The 14,603-nt window shown below is 35.2% G+C and overlaps 1 protein-coding gene across 3 annotated transcripts in view; it reads right to left on the reverse strand.

Annotated features, from left to right (window-relative positions):
- Window positions 1-14,603, reverse strand: part of DOK5 (docking protein 5) — a 181,400-nt gene that overhangs the window by 11,592 nt on the left and 155,205 nt on the right. The window lies entirely within an intron of this gene.

Raw genomic sequence — 14,603 nt, forward strand, 5'->3', positions numbered from 1 at the left:
ATCAAGGACACCTTCTTTATGTGTACCTTCTTTTTCTAAGAGAAACCATTCTCATAAAGATTTTATAGAGTAGTAAATAGCACACAGATTAGAATTTACCAGCACTTCTCCATCATGTTTTTATCATGTGATTTTTCTCTATTCCTTTGTAAACTTCTACTTATAGCTATATTGAATTATGAATTTCTCTTAAAATTATTAACACCTAACTCACAGGTTTCCTCCAAATAAATGTGTTTGATCTGGTCCAGCTTCTCTCCCTGATGTCATTTTCTTGAGTACCACTTCCATACTGAGTACTGACATGTAGAAGACATATAGTGGTTCTGCTATTATTGATTATCGGAATCAATAATTATTTGAACACTGTTAGAGCTGCATCATTTCCCTGTAATTTTTTGATGTCATTCTTCTTCATTTACCACTGGCTAATCACTTTAGCTCTCTGGGCCTGAGTTGCCTCTTAAGTAAATGATGGTAATGATACTTGTACTACCTATCACATAGAATCATGAGTAAAATATTTTATAAACCTTCCAGTGCTTTATAAATTTGGGTTACAACAAAAATGTCAATTGTTTAGGATGCTTCCTGGAAAAAGTCATTTAGAAAATCATCTGGCAGGCAACCAACTAACCACATTCTTTTGAGAAATTGGAGCTGATTTCTTGGCTTCAGATTGAAGGAACTGAAGGCAACAAAAATATGAAAGCTTTTATTGAACTTTAAATAGACATTTGGGAAAGTACTGCAGTAATAGTGTAGAAGATAGTGCCAGCTAAAGAGTCAGGCTGCCTGGATTTAAGGCATGACTCATAAGACATAGTCATTGAACAATCATGAACAAGGCACTTAATTTTTATGTTCTTCTGGAAAATCTCTAAAAGTATAAACTGGGGCAGGTGGATAGCTCAGTGGACAGAGTACCAGGCCAGGAGTCAAGAGGACTTGGGTTCAAATTTGACTGCAAGCACTTCCTAGCTGTGTTACCCCGGGCAGGCACCTAACATCATTAGCCTAGTCCTTCTACTTTTGTCTTAGAGTTGTTACCAGGACAGAAAATAAGGTTGTTGGGCTTTTTTTCTAAAGCCCAAGTTAAAGAATTGTTTCTGAGATAGACATTGCTAAAGGGAATTTCCTCACCAGGAGTTCCATAGAACAGTGTAATCGTAGATCCAGGCCATCCCCTCCATCCCCCCCTCCCAATTCTACTTTTGCCTAAGGCACATCATATTCTATCACATTCCTCTCTAATGGATATACTGAAAAATGATTCCTTCTAAGGGATACATAGTTTCTTTGCTGTAAAATCTATAATAGCTTTCAAAAAAGGAATAGCCACAGTTCACACTTACATAGAAGTTTCTGGTTGCAAAATATTATACATGAGCTAAATTAATCCTCACAAAAACCCTATGAAAAATTGCAAGTATTATCCTCATTCTACAAATGAGAAAACTGGGGTACAGAGAGATTAAATGACTTTCACAATGTCGTATAGTTATCTCCTGACAGTGTAATATAGTAAGGGAGAAGGAAAGTGGAAGGGAAAAAGCATTTATATGTGGTTCCTATGTGCCAGACATTGTGCCAAGTTCTTTTTTTTAATTAATAGAATTTATTTATAAGTATCTCAGCCTCTCTCTATCCTTCTGACCTTATAGAAGGAATCATCTGGCAAATACAAATGTATATATAGATAATGATGTATTCCATGTTTCATATTCACAAGTTATTCTTCAAGGATAAAATCTATAGCTATATATAATCATCTCTTAGTCCTACTTGGTTCTAATCATTCCATTGTTCATTCTCCCACGTAGTTCTTTCCAATATTATTTTTCAATTACCCTGCTCATAGTTTCTTTTGGTGCAGCAGTATTCATTCAAAATCATATATAACAATTTATTTAGCTGTTCCCCAACTGATAGGAATCCCCTCAGTTTCCAGTTCTTTGCCACCATAAAGAGAGTTGATGTAAATATTTAGAACATACAGGTTGTTTTCTTTTTTCCCTGATCACTTTAGAAAATAGACTTAATAGTGGTATTATTGGGTCAAAGCATAGTTTTATAATTCTTTGGGCATAATTCCAGAATGTTCTCCAAAATGTTTGGATCATTTCATAGTTTTACCAACAGTGTACTGGTGTCCCCATTTTTCCACATCACCACCAACATTTGTCATTTTTTACTTTTGTCATTTTAGTCAATCTGATGGATATGAGATAATATCTCATCATTGTTTTGGTTTTCATTTCTCTTATCAGTAGTGATTCATATACCTATATATAACTTTGATCTCTTAACCTGAAAATTGTCTGCTCATATCTTTTACTCATTTATCAATTGAGCTGACAAATTTCTCTGTATGTTTTGGATATGAGATTTCTATCTGAGAAGCTGTCTATAAAAATTTCCCCCCAATTTATTGCTTTTCTTCTAACCTTGGCATTTGTTTAGTTGTACAAAAAAGTTTTTAATTTAATGTGCTTACTATGAAATTCAGGGTGATCATTGTAAAAAGGTTTTTTGTTTTGTTTTGTTTCTACAAATATTACCTCAGAGAAAGATATGGCTCTAGGAGACCAGGCTTCCTATCTCAGTTTTAAAACAACTTTCCATGTGACCATAGTCAAGTCATTTCATCTCTTTTGTTCCTTGCCTCTCTTAATTCTCCCATCCCTAAATACCCTCTAGTTCTTCAATTAGCTGACTCTTAGTCAAGGGTTTTTTTTCTAAAATACTACTGTTGACACTTCTAGTTGGAGGTAGAGAATGCATACATACCTACAAAATAGTGGCTATAAAAACTTACAAAGGAATATAAATTAATATAAATCACTCAGGGTCCAATGAGTGTTGTGGGAATGAATAAACTCCATGATTTTAACTCTATGATCTCAATCTGATGGCCAATCAAAGAATGTTTCCTGGAGAAGGGGAGTCCTAAAAGCTAAGCTTTACAGAAGGTAAGATCTGTGGATTGACACAGAAGGGAGGCATGTGTGCTTTCTTTCTTTTATGGGAGGAGGAAGAAATTGCCTATTACTAGAATAATGTCAAGAAGAAAAATCTGTTCTATTTAACCCCCAACTATGTTTTTTTTTTGGTTTTGCTTTGTTTTTGCTTTGTTCCAAGTTCCTCATTTATTTTGGCTGAATCTAAGGCAATTCTTATATCCATCTGGGATGGGGAAAGCTGTTCCAGAGCACTGCATAATTTCCCAGCAATACTGTACCATATTGTCATTCCCCAGGACTCAACAGTTTGAACTGCAGAGCACTGTGTTTGCTGAAATAGAACAGCATGACAGAATGGTACTGTTTGGTGCCACAGTCAATCATAAAGACCATATGCCAGTGTTTGTGACCATCATCTGCATTCATTCAGAAATGGGCACAAATTATTGCAGCGACAGCCTGGTCAGGACTGCAAGGCCTCATTCAGCACTATTCATGGGTCCATCTCTCCCTGGAAGTTTATCCAATGGACTTTCCCAGAGGAAAACTTTTGCCCAGGCAAAATGTATCATTTTCCATTGCTTTAATGGTGGTTTTGATGTGCTTTCACAGAAGACAGTTTTGACAGTGTTTGTAATCTGTGAATCAGAAGCTTGAATTCCAATTTTTTCTCACCCACATACTCACCAACTTCTGAACTAGTGTCAGCTTAAAAAAAATGACCCATGCATCTATTTTCCATGATTCCAAGCTTCACTATGGGTAGAACTGAGTCAGAAGGATGTAGTGTGACAAAGGGGGAATAGTATTCTGACTGAAGTCAGAAGTGGTTCAAATTGTGACTTTTCAATGATTATTAGCTAGGTAAATTTGAGCGAGGCATCCAAATTTCTGGGCCTTCTTCTCTCCAACTCAGTAAATTGTTGAAATCAATAACATCTCAGGTCCCATCCAGCCCTAACCTTCTATTGGTCCGTGAGTCCAGACAGTACAATTCAGTTAACAGAATCCAGCAAATATTTATTGAGTAAATACTGCATTTAGAGCTCTGGGACAGGCCCTGAGGAAGATTCAAGCTCTAGATAAGATAATGCTTGTGCAGGTGAAGTTTACAGTCAAATAGAAAATTAGTAGAGCTGCATTCTAAGGGAAACTTATAATAAAGATATCTTCATTTTATTCCAGTAATAGAATATCCCTCACTTTTAATGTTGTCACCATTTATTGTTTTTTTTTTCTCCAGCTTCAGGAGCATTATATTCATATTTCTTCACAAGAAAAAACATATTTGCAAACAAACGTTTCCCTTTGGATTTCTGCACCTATGATGTTTCTCATTTTCCTAATCATTTTGTACTTCTTTCATTTATGTTTGTGATTAATAATGCTTTATTGCAAGATAATAGTAACTCCTTTTTCAAGTCCTCACTCAAATACAGTCTTATCTAATGACTACATACAATAATAAAACTAATAATAACAATCATAACTGATAATTATATAGCAAAGTGCCATGTTTTATATATTCCCATTTGAACCTCAGACAGCACTGCGATATCCACTATTATTCCCATTTTATAGATGGATAAACTCAACCTCAAGTAAATTGCTTGGTCATGCATGCAGTAGAGGTATGAAGCAGCATATTAATTCAATCCTCCCTGACTCCAAGTCCAATGTTCTACCTATTATACTGTACCCTCTGTTGCTCTAGACAGATGTGTAAATCACCAAAGAATTTTCTATTTGGTATGACAGGTTACATTCTACTTTGTATTGTATTTAGATCTATTCCCCTCTGCTATTAGCAGACCCTAAAGAGCAAAGATTGTTTTATTCTTTCTCAGTGAGGAAAATAATCTTAATCATTATTTATTGAAAGAGGCATTAAGATGAAAACCCATCAAGCAGTAGGAGGCACTGGAGTTGTTTGAGCAATGTGGAAGGGGTAAGGTGTGAACAGTACAGGAGATTGGCAGAATGGATAAAGTACTGGACCGGGAGTCGAAAAGACCTGAAATCAAATTTGGCCTCAGACACTTACTAGTCATATGATTTAAACAAGTCACTTCACCCTGTTGGCCTAAATTGCCTCATCTGTCAAATGAGCTAGAGAAGGAAATAACAAACCAATCTAGTACCTGCTAAGAAAATCCCAAATGGAGTCACAAAGAGTACAAGACTGAACAACTCAACAGCAGCAACAAGATGCCAGGCAAGCACAATGAGCAAAGGCTTGCTTGGAGTCAAGAAAGAGCAAAACCAGTGCAGGGAAAGAGTAAAGAGAAATGCCATAATTCAGGAGAAGAAATTTTAGATTTGGAGCCTTAATTTCTGGAGTTAAATCTTTAAGTTCCATCAGCATGTCCCTGTAGTAATAGAATTAATAGAAATCTTGCTGTTCCTGAATTCTTCATTTATAAAATGAGGGATCACAACTAATTTAACCTCTAAGGCTTTTTCTAGTTCTTAATCTAACCTAAGATTAAGCTTAATCTATGATCCTCGGAGACCAGCATAGAGAGAATTAAATGTGAGTGTTCCAGAAGATCTGAGTTCAAATCCCAGTTTTTATTATTTACATTTGTGATATTGGACAAATTACTTCCACTCTCTAGAACTCATTTTCCTCATCTATAATTGAAAAAAAACAACTCAATGATCACTAAATTCCCTTCCCACTCTAATTCTCTGAGTACTTATATATATATATATATATATATATATATATATGTATATATGTATATATATATATATAATTCATGATGGAAAAACTTACAAAAATAGGAAGAGATCACATTGTAGAAAGCCTAGACTATCAGTCTAGATTATTGAGACTTTATTCTATAATTAATGGGATCCCATTGATCAACTGGATGCATTGATAAACAGGGATTTACTCAGGAGGGTGAGGTTGGGAAAAAGAAAAGTCCAGGGCTTGTCAATTTGACTTCCACATCTTTCACATGCATCCTGCTCTTTCCACTCATATGGCTTTCATCATTTCTTATCTAGACCATCTCAAAAAACTTTTCAATGCTCTCCTGTGTTAAGTCTCTCCACTTTTCACTCCAATTTCAACAGAGCTCCCTTTGTGATTTTCCCTATCACCTCCAGGATGAAATATAAAATCATTTGATGTTCAAAGTCTTTCATAACCTAGGTCTGTCTAGTCTTACATTTTAGGTCCTGCCATCCTTTTAGAACCAGTTTACACTTGCCAATATATGTTGGCTTTAGCTAAAATCAAGTTGCAAATTAGGAAAGAATGCATGCATTGACAAGCTCAAACACATATTATCCTTCCCTTGACCTTGTTGGGAAAAATATTTGTTTAAACATTTGCTAAACTTTGTTGCAAAATGTCTTTGTCAAAAAATTCTGACCCAGTGATACTGATCTCTTTTCTATTAGATGAAAAGGGTACTACTCCATTTCTTGACTCCAGGTATTTTCTCTGGCTATTGCTCATGCTTGGAATGTTCTCTGTTATCTTTACCTACTAGCTTTCCTGGCTTCCTTTAAATCCCAACTAAAATTCTATCTTCTGTAGGAAGTTTATTTCAACCTCCCTCACTTCTAGTGCCTTCGCTGTAAAAAGCTGTTTGAATGTTGTTTCAACCATTAGATTAAGAGATTCTTCAAGGAAGCAATTGTCTTTTACTTCCCTGATGCTTAGCACAGTGCCTGGTACATAGTAGGTGCTTAATAAATGGCTATCTTATCTTAAAAATTTTAAAGAGTTGCTACCCTATTTTAAAAAGGCATGATTTTTAAGAGACACTAGCTTCTTTCTCCCAAAGAGAAAATTCTTGCTTTCAAATTAATAATAGAAATAAAAGAATGCATTTCATAATAAACAGAAACCACTTTTTTCCACCTCATCTGCTTACTGGTCAAAAAATTTCTATAATCAAGGGAGAAAGAATCACATTACATCCATAAGAAACACTATTTGATATTTTGAGTATAAAAATTCCAAAAAAACAGCAAAAAGTTTAATATTTTATAATTCTCTAAGTATCTGAGGATGTTTTGTTTTTAATGAGACATTTTATAGTTAATTATATTTAGCTCCTTGACTAAAGTCACATTCATATACCTCAGCAGGATGTGAAAGTAACTTTGCAACAAAGTTTAATAAATGTTTAAGAAACATTTTTTTTTTTGCAATAAGGTCAAGGGAAGGAGAACATGTGTTTGAGTTTGTCGAAGCATTCCTTCTTCCTCACTTCGCACTTGGTTTTAACCTCAAGGACAACATATACTGGCATATGTACCAAGTTGAATGACCATAGCCTCTTGGGATAGAAAAATATCTATTCTTGGGAAGGGAAAGAGAGTGAAAAGAGAGGTGCACAGAAGGAAAAAGGCAGCCATAAAAGGAAAAGGGACTGAAGATGAATAAAAGGGGGGAGGAAAAGGGAAAGGAAGACAATAAGGGGGGAAAGAGACAGAAAAGAAAGAAGGAGGGCAGGGGAGAGAAAATACTGGTATTAGTAGCTACAAACAATCCAGGAAGGCCTTGAAAAAGACCTGAAAATGTACTATTTGTGTGCCATCTGAAAACAGTCTAGTTAACCATGGAAAATTTAGCTTGAAATCTTGGGAAGACTAATAACAAATTGCAAGCCACAATAATTTGATAAACCATCCACTACAGCACATTTTGTCTGGGGAAGTGATGCTTCACTCTGTTATACCAGCAAGACTCAAAGTCAAGCTGAACTTTCACCATTCATTGTAAAATTGCATTCAATGCAAAAAAATAATAACTGATTTTTAGTGGTCACTGCAAAAAGAAAGTTAGGGAATATGGCAAAGACATATTATAGAACAAGATCAAGGGAAGGATAATATATTTCAGGACTTGCCAGGATATGCATTCCTCCTTAAAATTCGGGCTTGGTTTTATCTTCAAGGTCAAAACATAATGTACGTTTATTCTATGAACAAGGTCATGGCTTGCTGAGATAATATAATAACTACTTTATATGCTATAGTTACAATAAGGGTTTTGTTTTTAATCTAAGAAATACTGTAATAGGAAATGCCTTCAAGGAGAAATGATTAGAATAAAGTTAAGAAGCCTTAAGAAAAACCAAGCATGTTTTCCATCTTCTGTATCAGAAAGAAACCAGGTACTGTCCATTGAAAGTGCCTCATACATCATAATCACATTTGATGTGGAACCTTACAATATATTACTTTCTCTCACATCTGGAACAAATGTTTCTTTTCAAGAAAAATAGACAATATTGGAAATAAGGGTTGGGTCATTAAAAAAATCATTTGTTTATAGAGCAAGTCTATTATCCATTATGATTTGCAATGCCCCTTTTCGGAGGCTGATCATACTCACGGGTGGGAAAGCACATGCACATGAATCATTTAAGACTCAGGGCTGGGATTATTATATTGAGATCATTTCATTTGTTGTATTCTTCAGGGCTCTTTCTGCTTGATGAAGCAGATTCATTTAATCAATACAAAACTGCTTAAAATGATAATTGCAAAAGTAAGTGGCAGTTACCCATTCCTCTGGGACAGAGATGCAAATGCTGGGGGATTGGATGCATTATTACCACTTGGTGTCTATAATTTCATGTGGGCAGTGCTGTCATGCTTGCTTTAAGAATAACAAGAAGAGTAGTTCTAGTTTTACCTTTTTTATTTATATCCATGGCCATTTTATCCTTCCTAGATTTGAGGACTTTACATTATTAGGGTGGTTAAAAGTAGTCTACATGGACAGAAGGCACGAATGTAAGTCAATTATGTTAGGATTATATCTGGAATACTATTGTTTAATCATGGGTACCATATTTTAAGGATAAAGACAAACTACAGAGTATCTAGAATAGAACAAATGAGGTAGTGAATAGGCTAAAGATTTTGCCAAATGAGGGTGATGTTAAGTTTGTTTTAGGAACTGGAGAGATTTAGCTTTAAGATGAAAAAAGCTCGGGATGGGGCATCAGGAGTAGTTGACCTGGATCAGTAGCTAGGATTTGCTCATTCTTCAGAAAGAGGGAAATGACTCAGAAAACTCTCTGTAGCAATGAAATCACAGGTCTAGTCCTTATCCTTAATTCTACCAATTCAGACTATGGTATTAGAACCCTATAGATACCCCTGGCAACGGGATAGATGCCTAGAAAGTTAGAATGTAGGGTGAATGTAGTTAGGATTTTGTCACTAACCAGTAATTCAAAAAGAAAAAAAACTGTCCCAGAACTTTCTGTCCAAGAAAGAAAGAAAGAAAGATAGATAGAAAAAACTAGGGACACTTTTAACACTCTATTGCAATAGAATAAAGTATTGAAATAGGGGTCAAAGGTAGAGTCAGGATTAGCACTCGTCTGACCTTGGATATGTCATTTCTTTCTTGGCATCTGTTTGCTAATTTGTGAAAAGGGGGTAGATAAATCCCGCATCAAAAATCCCTTTCAACACTGACATTCTAAAGTACATGAATCAATAGAAAATATCTTATTTTTTGAGTAAATATTGAGTATATGAGTCAGCATCAATGAGGTTTTAGTAACGTTTTCATGCACAGGCTGCTCCTATACAAAGGCACAATGATTTTATTATCCAAGGACACGACTGTGTATGCATCATTTGAGAGACATCATCTGGCAGAAAATCTAGGCCCCAAGGAGATTGGAAATGCAATTGCTATCTTGAGGAATATAAAATCACAACCAATACCAGTCTCCTTGGACACCCAGTCCTCAGTGCTGCCGCCCTCCAAAGTGGAAATTAGCTCACTGTCAAAACATGTGGTCTCTTCTGGTTTTTATAATGAACCAAATTCTTACAATCTGCACACGCTGGACTCCTGGCCCTGACAGATGATTGGCACAGGCCTCCACTCTCGTGCCACCCAACTAGCTGCCTTTGTTTTATCCAGCTTCTCTCCTTTGTTTTGACACTACACATAGAAAGTGATGTGTATCCAAATCATCACCATATTAGCCTGATAACACAGAATATTATTGAACTGTCAAGGAAATAGAAAGAGAGGGTCTAATTCTTTTTGACTGCTGCCAAGAAGAAAAGGGTAGGGGAGAAAAGCGTATGTTAGAGCTAAAAGAAAATTTGGAAAAAACATTAAACTACCTGTGAGCAGAAGTACAGCTAAGACAATGACTCCGTTGCGACTATATATTTAATGAGTTATATACCGGTAATGAAATCAACCATTTGAGGACCAAAATTTCGACCTCAGCAGTTTGTTGAAGCACCTGATGTGCTCTGATGCTTATTTCCATGGGAAACAAGAGCAGTTCACCTTGATTTACTCATAACCATCTAAATCCCCCAAATTCACCCAGAGTTCCTTGCATAAATAACAAGCTCTGATTTCCTTGAATTGACCTTGTACAAAGTAAAGATGTCCCAACACCTAGTATACACTGAAGCAGCTACTTATCTAAGGAGTTGAAATAATCAATATTGTCTCAAAAGTTTCCCAGTTTGATAAATCTAAATAAAGTGAGTTATTTAGGTATTAAGTTTGAGAGAGATTTCTGGTCTGGCAGATATCAATTACAATTTTTCCTGTTAAGTGCTCACTTTCCAATAATTCATAAAACATCAGTATCACCTATGAGTTTCAGTTTCTTGTCAACAAATTTCAGTCTATCTGCCACAAGCCTTTTCCTAAGCACATATCAGTATCAGATCACATCATTTTACTCTTTAGTAATCTCCAGTGGTTCTCTATTGCCTCCATTAAATAATAAGACCCAATTCCTGTTTGGTTTTTAAAGCTTTTGATAAATTGGCTCCCTCTATCCTGGTCTTATTTACTACATTCCTACATTCTATATTCCAGCCAAAGAGGCTTTCCCTTTGGTCTTCACACATAGCATGCTCTATGCATTTGTGTTGGCTAACCCCCATACCTGGAAAATATTTCCTCTTCACCTTCCACCTCATGAAGCTTCTCCTTTCCTTCAAAACTTCTACAGAACCAAAGCCTTTCCAGATTCACCTTCCCCATATGATAGTGCTATAAATAACTTGGATTTAAGTACCTAGTAAATTTTTTATTTGCTCTGTCTAAAGTTTCATATATGTATGTTGTTTACCTCAAAATGTAGACTTGAGGGTAAGAACTGTTTCATACTTTGTTTCCTAGACTTTAGCATAATCTTTGGAATATAATAGGTGCTTAAATATTTGTTAATTAATTGATTGACTCAAAGGATTGCCTTTTCCTTTCATATAAGAGATGGCAGAGCCAGTGAAAGGGGAGATAATTTCAGTGAAAATTTTGTTACACAGAAAGCATCCCATCTAAATTTTCTATCTCCCAGCAACATTCATGTCATCAAGATTTTTAAAAGTGACAATGACTTTGCTAATATATTAGTTACTTTTGCTAGATGAGTTTTCTTTCCTCTTTTTTAAACTTTCTTAGAGAGAGTAGAAGGTAGACTACATTGAGAAATGTAGGTGACATAAAAATAAAAATTAGAAATGAATTTATTTTAGAATAAAAAGAACAATTTTTTAAAAGCTGGGAGTAGATTGGAATTATTAGTACAGTAAAAAATGTCCAAAACACAACCCAATCTACTATTCTTGCTCTGTTGTGATCCCAACTAATTATTCATTTATTGTGCATGTGTGTGTGTTACTGTCTAACTCAATCGGCTGTATCAGTCTAGACAATAGATATATTTATGTATTTGAGTTTTACTGAATACTTTGTTAGGGCAACATCTTTTTCATGGCAGGACCTCCTGTACTAGGGACAAACACCTCTGGAAAGCAGATAGTTTCACTTAAAGCTTTGTTCAACACTGATGATCAGAGGAACCTTGAATATTTACCTATAGATACATTTGCCAAAGATGAATGTATAATCTTAAATTTTGCAGGAAAAAGACATCTTTGAGGTAAATCTTTCAGGTCCATTTGATTCTACCAAACCAAATGCTTTTTGTCAGTGAAAAGGATAAATATAACAGAATTTGTTTTCTCCAGGCTTCTTATTCACTTGTGTGACTTTAAAGGTGTGTTTGATATAGAGAATATTTTATAAAAGCCTTCCCATTGGCTTTGTATATTTTTATTAAGAATACCAGATATATTATATACACCATTAATGACAAAAACAATAATAGCATTTATACAGTTTCTCAAAGAACTCAGGTCTGCCTGATGCCAGGTCTAGAATTGTATTTATTGAAAAACCTAGCTACCTGTTGTATAGTATGATATGATATATTGTACCATATATTATCTCATTTTCTATTAAAGCTCAAAATTGCACCAAGACTTCTGGGATACTCTGTGTGTGTGTGTGTGTGTGTGTGTGTGTGTGTATATATATATATATATGTACATAGTATGTGCAAACACACACATATAAATATAAAATATCACTCACATATGAGCATAAAGTATGCATATATACACATAATCACATAAATGTAAATATGGATAACTAGTAAAATATATGCACATCCTATAGATATAATACATATTTACATGCACCATATATATGTATATTTAATAAATATATATGCATATCTGTACATAAGAAAGTAAGTTTATTTGAATGCCTTTTGAGGGTAATATTTTTCTTTATTTCCCAGTTATTTTGGTATCTTCCCTTCATTGAGATATGTTATAAAATTATCTCTGACTGCCTTCAATATTGGGTCACCATTAGCTAAGACTTCTCTATTTATCTGGTCTGCTCCTGTTATTTTTCCTAACTTAATTTTCTTAAATATCATTTCAACTCCTCTGTATTAAGAAAAATCAGGACTATAGAGTTGGGTTCTAAATATGGCCATTTTTCCAAAACTGAAAACAGATTATAATTATACTGACAACTGTGTTCTCTTTTCCCATCTAGTCACTGTCAACCTGATAGTTTCATCAATTAATCCTCTGGGGATTATATAGCTGAGCTGGATTTCAAGTTAAACCCTCTATGGGTTTACATATGCTTTCCACTGTTTTTCATTGTTTTTTAAAGTGACCCTGCTTGTACTCTTCTGTCTTCTTTCTCTATTGGGTACATGAGCTTGTATTTTAAATTGGCATTGCCTTTGGCTGCCATCTTTCTTCACTTGGCAAGAAGATCAAGTGTTTGCTAGCTCAGGTGTTTTCTGGAATATAATGATTTCTTTATTGTGTCAATTACTTTACATCAGTTAAGCTTTTCTTAGAAATAGTTGTGATCAAGGTCAACATATTTGCATTTTTCCCACTTCTCACATTTTAGCATTGAGTGCATTTTCAGTAGATTAGTTGAAGTTGTAATTATTCTCACTGTGCTTTCCCATTTTTATCCTGTGTTCTAATTTGCTGTAGATTTTTACTTTGCTAATGAATCTTACCTTTATTCTCTTTAATGAACTGCCTAGGCAAATGGCAAATCTCCATATTAATATTATATCAATAATCAGTCATTTACTTTGTTTTACAATAAAGCATTTTTTCATTTCCTTCCTCCTCTCCTTTCCCTCTGCCTTCCCTTCCGTCTTTCTTTACCTCCTTCCTTCTTTCCTTCTGTCCCTCCTTTCCTATTATATTTTTAAAGAGTTTTGTGTTTAGTTCTCACCACTAAAGGCCGCTATGTGAAACAATGGATATAGCCCTGAGCTTGACATCAGGAAGACCTAAGTTCAAATCTAGATTCTGATATTTATCAGATGTGTGACCCTGACAAAATCCTTTAACTGCTTCAGATTCTTCAACTGTACCATGAGAATAATAACAGTAGCTATTTCCCAGGATTGCTGTGAGGATCAAATGACATAATATGTGTAAAGTGCTTAGGATAGTACCTGGTACAAAGTTGGCACTGAATAAATACTTATTTTCCTTCCCTATCTCTTTTCCATGTCTAGAGTCTCTGGCTCCTCAACTGAGAGAAAGTACTCATAATGCAAATATGTGAGACTTCATGTTTACCATAAGCTTTAGCTTCTATTTTTTAAACCCTTATCTTCCATCTTAGAATCAATATTGTGTATTGGTTTCAAGACAGAAGAGCAGTAAAGGGCTAGGCAATGGGGGTTAAGTGACTTGCCCAGGGTCACATAGCAAGGAAGTGTTTGAGATAAGATTTGAACCTAAGACCTCTAGGCCTGGCTCTCAATCCACTGAACTACCCTGCCCCCAGTTTGGCTTCTATTGATCCTCATACTTGAGCCATATTTTGAAAACTCTGTTCACCATCCTCCTCTTTTCACCATCCTCCTCTCTACTATTTAATTCACTGAATATCACTGTGCAACATAAGTCATCTCTATACTTATCTAGTTTGGACACAGACTCAGCCTGCCTCCAGGGACATACCCAAAGCCTACTGAACATGATAGTAATTGCCAGAGCTCATGGTTTCAATGCTATAGTCTTCAACAACCAAGAACCAAGGATCATCTCCATGCTACAGTGAGGCAATATAGGGGGATTTGGACAAGGTTCACTCCATTTTAATCAATATCTCCTAGTAAGAAAGTAATTTTTAAACCCTTACCTTCTGTCTTGTAATCTATATTAATAAGTATCAGTTCTAAAGAAGAGGAATGGTAAGGGCTAGGCAATGGAGGTTAAGTGACTTGCCCAAGTCACACAGTTAGGAAGTAGCTGAGACCATATTTGAAT

Source organism: Monodelphis domestica, chromosome 1 (genome assembly GCF_027887165.1).
Source record: "Monodelphis domestica isolate mMonDom1 chromosome 1, mMonDom1.pri, whole genome shotgun sequence".
Classification (NCBI taxonomy): Eukaryota; Metazoa; Chordata; class Mammalia; order Didelphimorphia; family Didelphidae; genus Monodelphis; species Monodelphis domestica.